The sequence below is a fragment of the Venturia canescens genome, chromosome 4, assembly GCF_019457755.1.
Source record: "Venturia canescens isolate UGA chromosome 4, ASM1945775v1, whole genome shotgun sequence".
NCBI lineage: Eukaryota > Metazoa > Arthropoda > Insecta > Hymenoptera > Ichneumonidae > Venturia > Venturia canescens.
Genome location: NC_057424.1, coordinates 643,517 through 652,500, shown reverse-complemented (window position 1 = coordinate 652,500; position 8,984 = coordinate 643,517).

Below are 8,984 nucleotides of genomic sequence, written 5' to 3'. Positions count from 1 at the left end.
GCGTCGACCACGTAAAGGGCCATTCGGTCATAGACACCGACCCGTGGTCATGCTGCGTTGGGCGAATTTCTCGAAATATTTTTCACTCCGAACGAGAGACAACAAAAAAATTTAATAGCATCCAGTATAAGGCATGGAGAAATGTTTACGAAAACATACCCATAGTACAAAACTCATTGACTTTGTACTCGTCGTCGTCGACGACGACGACGACGACCTTTTACTCTCTGATACTAGTACGAGGGCGCCGTAACTTGGCCTGCAGCCGAGCGGTCTTAAGCATGGCGGTAAAGGGGAAAAACTCGAAGGTCCACTCTTGACGAGCAGGGAGGATGAGTTAACAAAGTTCTTCGGACAGTTTGACAATTTTTAATCTACGTTTTGTCAATATGAACAATATAATAATTCAACAATATCGAAATGAAGAACTGGAAATCAATATACATGGGGAAGACAAATAGAAATAGATTTGTAATGATTATGCTCGCTTCTGTCCGCGTTTGACGAAGCACGACGAATGGGTACAAAAATATACATTAGCCGAGCTGTTGGAGTTATCGAAGATAATATTCTGAGAAATTGAAACATTTTTTCGTCGGTCGTGCGACGCCCGCACGGGGCGTCCACCGACCGAGGATTTCTCGTTTCCCCGTTAGACCCTACGAGACGAGTTTCGCTACGTCTCCCGACGACGTTCGTTCCCTCGATGGCGTGCGTCGAGGAAAATGCGCGGTTACGTGCCCAGGTACCTTGAAATTGGGCGAAATTTTTCGTCGGTCGTGCGACGCCCGCACCGGGCGTCCACCGACCGAGAGATTTTACGTAGCTCGCTCATGCTTGCGTTGACGATATCTAAAGGAAATTATGGTTCTTCGTCGTCAGAGATAGGGACACTATAATCACCTTTTTGTATTTAACGTGCCGTCTCCGCCTCTCGGCTTACGACACGGCACCCAAGTGCGAGGGGTCCGGATACGCCGTATCAGCGCGCCACACGTGGCTCTCAATTTCATTTCGGGGGCTAGCCCGAGCAGACGCCTTGGTAAGACGGGGAGTACTTTCTAGAACCTCCCTACGGCCTAAGGAGGGACCGCTCCCGAGCTGATTTTTAGCGCAACTCACACGCTCGCTACCAACTGCCCCCACGAGGCCAAACCCATCTGACCGGGCGATGACGGCCGAAGCCGTCACCGAGGCTCCCGGTCCCCATGGTCCCAATCTTGCATGTCATTGGTCGGACACTCGCAGGCCATAACATGACCTACTTCCACATTAGGCTTCTAGCCAGCCAGGCGGTGGCAACGCCAGCTCGGGTACGCGGGTGCGCCGGACCCGAAAGGACCGGGTCACGAAGACACCTGGATCCTCCCCTGCGTCACCCGCACGCACACACACCATACCATCACCTGGGTCCTGCAGCTCCGAGAAGGATGGGCAGACAGACCTCCCGGCTGCAGGACCACTCAACACCAAACACGCACCACGCACACGCCCAACACTGTGCCCGTCGGTACCTGACCGGACGGCACTTTCCAATGGGTCCTCCTTGCCAATGGGTGGGTTGGGGGCGCTACCCCCCAGAGGCAAGAGACCCACGTACTAGCGCCGCCACCGAGTCCGCGCCGACGTCCCAACACAGCCGCACAACACCGCGTTCAAACTGCACCAATCACCGTCGTTCATCGGCGCCAGACCGGGCGACACTTTCCAAGGGCCCCCCTCCCAGTGGGTAGGTGGGGTTGGATACACCCCCCAAAGGAAAGAGAGCACACATGTACTAGTGCCGCCACCGAGTCAGCGCCGAGTCCCGTCCAACCACTCCAAAACTTCGCACTTGCCATCCGGCCTTCGTTCAATCCTCGCCAGCCCCCAGGCCCCCCCGGGTTTCCCCGGTTCCAATCGAGCGCCCGGGAGCTGACGGTCATCCCGCACACGCCCACTTTCGTGGACGGCGAGCATTCGTTCAAAAAAGAAACACACAGTCTCCTCGTGTAAGTGGAGCTCCCTCCACGACCATGATGCTAGGCATCAGACAAGTCACGGTCGAGGGCGCTCTCGCGTATCCTCTCCCACATGTCGAGAATACCCACGGACCCGCTGCTTTGCTCTGTGGTCGAGGGCCCGCAAAGGTCGTAGACGACCCCGCGGGTTTTAAGGGTGGGTGCCATGTGGTCTACACCACCCACCCGTCGGGGATAGGGACATACGTCGACCTGTTGTATTTAACGTGCCGTTTCCGCCTGTCGGCATACGACACGGCACCCAAGTGCGTGGGGTTGGGATCGCGCCCAACCACCGCACCGCCCCGGATTCATAGCGCGCGCATCTTGCACCGTGCCAGAACCGAGACGGCTACCAATTTCCGCCTGGTGGCTTAGCCCGGACCGGCCCCTTGGCAAAGGGGGGAGTACTTTCCAACCTCCCTACGGCCTGTGCAGGGCCGCACCCGAGTTGGGATGTTGCGCAACTCACACGCGTGAAACCACTACCCCCGCGAGTCCAACTCCATTACGGCCGGGGTGCGATGACACAAGCCATCGCAGGGCTCCCCGGCCCCCGCGGTACCAATCCTGCATGTCATTGGTCGGACACTCGCAGGCCTACTCGGCCCACTCCGCATAAGGCTCTAAACCAGCCAGGCAGCGGTCAGCCAGCTCGGGTACGCGGGTGCGCCAGACCCGAAAGGCTGCGGAACCACATCCGGGCAACTCGCACCGGGTGATCCCGCAGCCTCCCCTGCGTAAACTCCTTCCTGAAAAACCTAAATCCCTACTTATTCCCCTCCGCCGTCACGGGGCCTTCTATCGAAAGCCCAGCCCGCGAAGCTCCTCAGTGCCCGGAAATTCTCGGGGGAGCTGACCAACCGTTGAAGTTCCCAGGCCCCATCGTCACCCTGCCAGACGCCTAACGCAGCCAAATCCCGACGTTCCTCATACAGCCGGCAATCCAGAAGGACATGAGGAGAAGTCTCCTCAGCCTCACCACACGAGCACATCGGGGTCTCCTTTAGTCCTCTTCTAAAGAGGAACTCGTTCAGCGATCCGTGTCCGGCGAGCAAGCACCCCGTCGGTAGGCCGAAGCAACTCCCCCTCAGGAGCTCCGCCGGCCCTGATGGGTCGGGAATAAAGAGGCGAGTCGTCCCGCCCCTCTCGCACCCCCGCCAGCGCTCTCGCCACTCGGCCCACGCGGCACCGCACGCCCGAGCCCTCGTACCCGGCACCTCCTCCCCGTTCGCTCCGGGGAACGTCCACGGGACAGGCACCCCTTGACGGAGGAAATACCCCGCCTCGGAGCTTTTCGCCTCCAAGTCCCATGGAAGCTCCCCCATCAGCACCGTCATCGCCTCCGTAGAGACGGTGCGGCATACTGACAGCGCGGCAAGGAGGACCGGGCGCTGGGCCCTGTTGAGCAGGACGCGCGCCGTCGACCTCTCCCTCACAAAGCCTCCCCACACCGAGGCTCCGTACATCGCGCACGGGACAAAGAGTCCCCGGTACCAGGACCCGATGGTCCGCCGCCGGAGGCCCCAGTCCCGACGCATCACTCGCCGCAGCTGGTACACCAAGGAGGTTATCCTTTCCCGCATCTCCCGCAGGTGTGGCCAAAAGGCAAGCCGCTCACCCACAAGTACACCCAGGCACCGCACCTCCTCCCTATACGGCACGGCACCCCCGTCCAAGAGGACCCTGGGGGGCCTAGTGCCCGCAAATCCTCCACTGAGCACCACGCACACGGTCTCGTCCCTAGAAATTGCGACCCCTGTACCGACACCCCACTCCCCCACCATCCCGAGAGACCGCGTCGCCAGAGTCTCCACATCCCGGCGCGTTTCCGCCGAGGAGATCAGCAGAATGTCGTCGGCATAAGCGACGACCTCGATCTCCGCACCGCGGAGCCGCCGCAATAGTGGGTCCAGAGCCAGATTCCAGAGAACAGGCCCGGACATCGACCCCTGAGGGCAGCCCCGAACGACGTCCAACTCAACCCGACCGTACCTGGAAGCCATGAACGCCCGCCGGCCGCTGAAAAAGCTCCGCCAGACGCCCAGCTCAAAGCACCCGGCGGCGCCCAGGATGCCGATGATCGCGTCCCAGCTGAGGTGGTCGAAGACCCCCTTAAAATCCACGAACGTTCCCAGTGCGTACCTATAGGGAGACTCATTTACCAACCTCATGGCCATGTGCCATGCATCCTCGGTGCTCCTACCCGCTCTGAATCCAAACTGCCGGTCCGAGAGGGAGTGAACCTCCCTCGCCTCCAACCTCCGGACCAGAATCTTCTCCAGCAACTTTCCTAGCACCGAAAGTAGGCTGATCGGTCGATAAGACCCGGTCTCGTCAGGCGGCCTCCCGGGACCCTTGAGAATGGCCACGACGCGGGCGCTCTTCCACCGGGGTGGGAACACTCCAGCTTCTAAGCAGCCGTTGTACATGGCCAGACTCAGGTCCGGGGCGTACGTCACAAGGGCCTGAACCATCCTGACGGTGATACCATCCGGTCCCGGCGCGCTGTTCAACTTCATCCTCCTCAGGGCGAGGTTCATCTCTACCAAGGTAATGGGGGCAGGATGGTCAGGCACCAGACCGATCACCTCCCTCCCTCGGGGCTCCCGTTCTGGAAGCCGCGGGAAGAACCGCTCCAGAAGCGCCCTGGCGCTCGCTTCCCATGAGGTTGCCAACGCCCCCCCGACCTTCACGCCGCCGATGTCGACTGGGCCCCGCCGGCCCCTGAGAATCCTATAAACAATTCCCCATGGGTCCGTATTTCCCACCTCACCCACAAAAGCTCGCCAGTCCCCTTCCTTCTTTTCGAGGACGAGACGATGGTAGCTCCGGTACAGCTCCCTGTAAGCAACCCTAAACCTCGCCTGATCCTCCGGGGGATCCTCTCGTCTCCGCGACCCCTGCAGGGCCACTCTGGCCCTCCTCGCGAGCCGCCTCGCCGAAGTCAGCTCCCGGCACCACCAGCGGGATCTCTTCCGTGAACCCACGCCCGTCGCTCCCAGTAGAGTGTCGTTCACATCCTGCATCAAGGTCGTGACCGCCTCAGCGAGCGCGATAGGCCTGTCAGCTGCGAGTGCCTCACGGTCAACACCCATCGCAGCCTGTCCCAGGGCGGCTCCATAAGCACCCCAGTCTACGCCGGCAGTCCGCCACCTGTATACAGGCAGCGGAATCTCGACGGCTCCGTCCCTCGTCCGGTAGACGCGGTCAACACCCTTCGCCAGAGTGACGTCGACATCCGACCTACCCGCTGGCCCATCGAACGTAAACTCACGGGACGGCTCGTTCAAGACCTCCAAGTCGCAAGCGACTATGAAGTTCTCGAACTCACCACCCCGCACCTCGTTCATGGCCCCCCTCATCCGGTTCTTGGAGTGCCACAGGCGGGACACGGCGTTCGCATCCATGCCCGCCATCACAGGAGCCTCCCGCAGCTGGGTAAACACCCATTCCAGGTACTGGAAGTATCTGTCGAGCGGCGCCCCGTGGCGGCAGTACACGGAACACAGGTACATAGCACCAAAAACACCGCGAACCCACACCGTTGAACCACCTCCATCGCCAGGCACGGTGACCACCGTGGCGTCGAGCGTCGCGTCCGAGAGGACCACAGCTGACCTGCCGTCGCCACTCTGATACACCCGCATCCAGGCCGGGAGCCCCGCGACAACACCACCCTGTCGGAGATAAGGCTCCTGCAAGAGGGCGGCCGCGTAGCCGCCTTCAACAAGGACCTGGCCGAGCTCGGCCATCACCCCTCGGGACCGCCGGCAGTTCAGCTGGAGGACCCGGAACCCAACTGGCTCCCCGATCCCCAACCCGCCGGCGCCGCGCCCAGGAGGAGGCCGATCAGCCATTTCCGGTACTCGAACCGGGACCGGGACTCAACCGAGGCCGCAGGCGGGCCCGCTCCTCCATCGCTGCATTTCGTCCTTGGGCGATCGCGTCCCGGTAGAACGGGCACATCCCATCCAGCGCCCTATGGGCGGCCGCGAAACCTGCCCTCCTACAGTTCACGCAGCAAGGAGGCGCCTTTCTAGCCGGGCACGACGCCGCGGAGTGTCCATCCCCGGCACACCAAGCGCACGTCAGCGCTCGCTTCCTGCAGGACACCGCCGAATGGCCGAACCCGAGGCACCGAAAGCAGCGGTCTGCGTCCACATAGTCCCGGACTACACAAGAGGTCCACCCAAGGAGAACGCGACCCTTCGTGACCAACACACTCGCCATTTCCGGGGTGGCCTCTAACACCCAGTTGGACGCTCCCGGCGTTCCCGGTCTTCCCTGTCTACAACGAAACCTTTGCGCAAACCTCACAGCCCGGCGGAAGTCCTCCTGACTCATCCCGGGGACAATCTGGCCCTGGAGCGCGGATAAGACCGTCTCCTCCGTTTCCTCCGCAGGTATCGCCATAACTCCAACGGCCTTTCTGGGAGCCTCCGGAACCGTAACAGTAAGGCCTCCCTGGCGGATGGCCTCGCTCTCACGGAAGAAGTTGAGTTCCTCTTCATTGCTCGTCTCAACCAGAACTCCACCTCGTACGGTTCTTACACCGACCACACAGACCGAAGCCGACCCCGGGTTAACCAGCGTCTTCAACCGCTCCTTTACCTCACCCGGATTCGTTTTCCCCTCCGCCGCCTTAATAAGCACAGCGTGCTCAGGGACCCGCGGCTCCCGCCGCACTGGGCGCCGACTGGGGAAGGCCCCAGGCTCCACCGGCCTGGGAACGACTCCCCCGGAAGCCGGCTGCACCCCACCGGCAGCCTCCGCAAACGACCTTGCCAGCGCAGGTGCGGCAGGCACCTCAGCTGGGGGGCCCCGGGTGCCGCCATCCGTGGGGGCACCGACCCGTCGCACCAAAGATTCATGCGCAAACCGCAGCCCCGCACATTCACCCACAAGACCCTCCACCTTCGCCGTAGCCGCTACAAGGAGCGACAACATCCCCGACATTTTCTCCTCGATGTACGAGGCGACGCCTTTATTAATCCTACTCGACGGGTCCTTCGTGTAGGCCCGGACCTCTTCCGCGAGCTGCTCTGCACGGGCCACCACCTCCGTCACGTTCAGCACCCTCGGGGGACCTTCACCGCCGAACGCGGTAGATGGAACCAGCAGTTCCACCGCTGCCGGGGCCGACGCAGCCGCTGGCGCCCTCTCCGCCCTCAACCCCTTAGAAGACGCTGGACCTGGCCGACCTGGCCGACTCGCTGAGACGCAGGACTCAGCTGCGGATGAACCGCCAGCCGAATCGGTCCCTAACCGGGTCAACCTTACCCTCATACCTGGCGGAACAGGAGAACCCATAGGAATGGGTCTGCTCACCGTCGACGCTTCCTTCACGTGCGAGGTGTCAACGCCACCTTCAGCACATCCTCCTCTTACATCCGATGTTTGGGCTGCGGGAGGCCCGTTGTCCTGTGACACCTTTGATACTCTAACGATCTCGGACATGATTCATTTAAAGTGGGGCTTTTCCTGAGGATCCCCAGCTCTTACGCCTAAACCCTTTGAGAAAAAAAAAAAAAAAATCCTATCTATCTTCCCTCCTCTTAACCACCCCCTTGCGCTAGATGGCAATCCTCGCCGGTCCCCAACGGACCATGTCCCGTAGGGACAAGGTCAGCCGGGCCCAACCAAGACCGCCATCCAGGGCTTATTGCCCGGAGCCTCCAACCCCCTGGAGGGATCGCCAGACCGCCATTCCTTCGACGAACGTCCACGGCTTGCTGCGGCGTGGCCTCGGCACCTACAACACCCGGCCCCCCAACAGGTTCCGCATCCTGGTGCCACCAGGGCCTGAAGGGGCGACACAGGCTTTTTTCACGCGTTGCTGCGGGGCAGCCCACCCGGGTAGCGAGTCCGAGTCGGGCCCCGGTACGACCGCGCGGCCCAAGGCGTGTCATGCCCCCCATCCGAAGGGGCCTCCTCAGTTTATGGGCTGTACCAGTCACCGCATTCGCCAGAGATGCTGAGTCCGGGACAAGTCTGAGACCCCAACAGGGAACCGGGGGCCCCGGGTTCGTGTTGCTCTTAGTTGGAACCTCCCCGCGGCCCGCACGGCGAAGCCGCTCGGCCCGGACGGATCATTGGAACACGAAGCCCCCCCACCATCGACAAGGTGGCAACACATCGGGGGGGGAGGGGGGGGAGATAGGGACAGTAGGAATTTCGTTAATCCAAATGTTACGCACACGTGGTCGATCCGGTGGGATTGGACTCAAGATTCGAGCGAGTATCCAAGCCCGCCGTTTACCCGTTCGACCGCAACACGCGTCAAGAGCGCCGAGTACACTCACAAGATACGCAACTTTCGAGATATTCGGACGATCCCAAATTCGCCTTTCTCCCGATAGCCTACGTAGACGAAGCATCGCGGTTTTGTGCCCAGGGACTCTGTAATTGTGCTGACTTTTTTTCGTCGGTCGTGCGACGCCCGCACGGGGCGTCCACCGACCGAGGATTTCTCGTTTCCCCGTTAGACCCTACGAGACGAGTTTCGCTACGTCTCCCGACGACGTTCGTTCCCTCGATGGCGTGCGTCGAGGAAAATGCGCTGTTACGTGCCCAGGTCCCTTGAAATTGGGCGAAATTTTTCGTCGGTCGTGCGACGCCCGCACCGGGCGTCCACCGACCGAGAGATTTTACGTAGCTCGCTCATGCTTGCATTGACGATATCTAAAGGAAATTATGGTTCTTCGTCGTCGGAGATCAAGAGACGCGGTAGCGGCTCGACGCCAAGTATTAAAAGGAAAAACTGCAGCGCAAAAGAAAAGCCAGCGCGAGCCCTGCCGCTACTCTTATATACGCGAATATGCCGGTTTTATGATGTCACAGAATTTTCAAATGGTTCTCACAAATAAACCATTTCATAAAAGAACTTGAAAATTTGTGACGATTTTTTTTCGATTTTTCTCTTTCCATTGGTCTTTGTTGAAAGTAAATCCGTCCAGTAGATCCTGAGATATGTAACGTTAG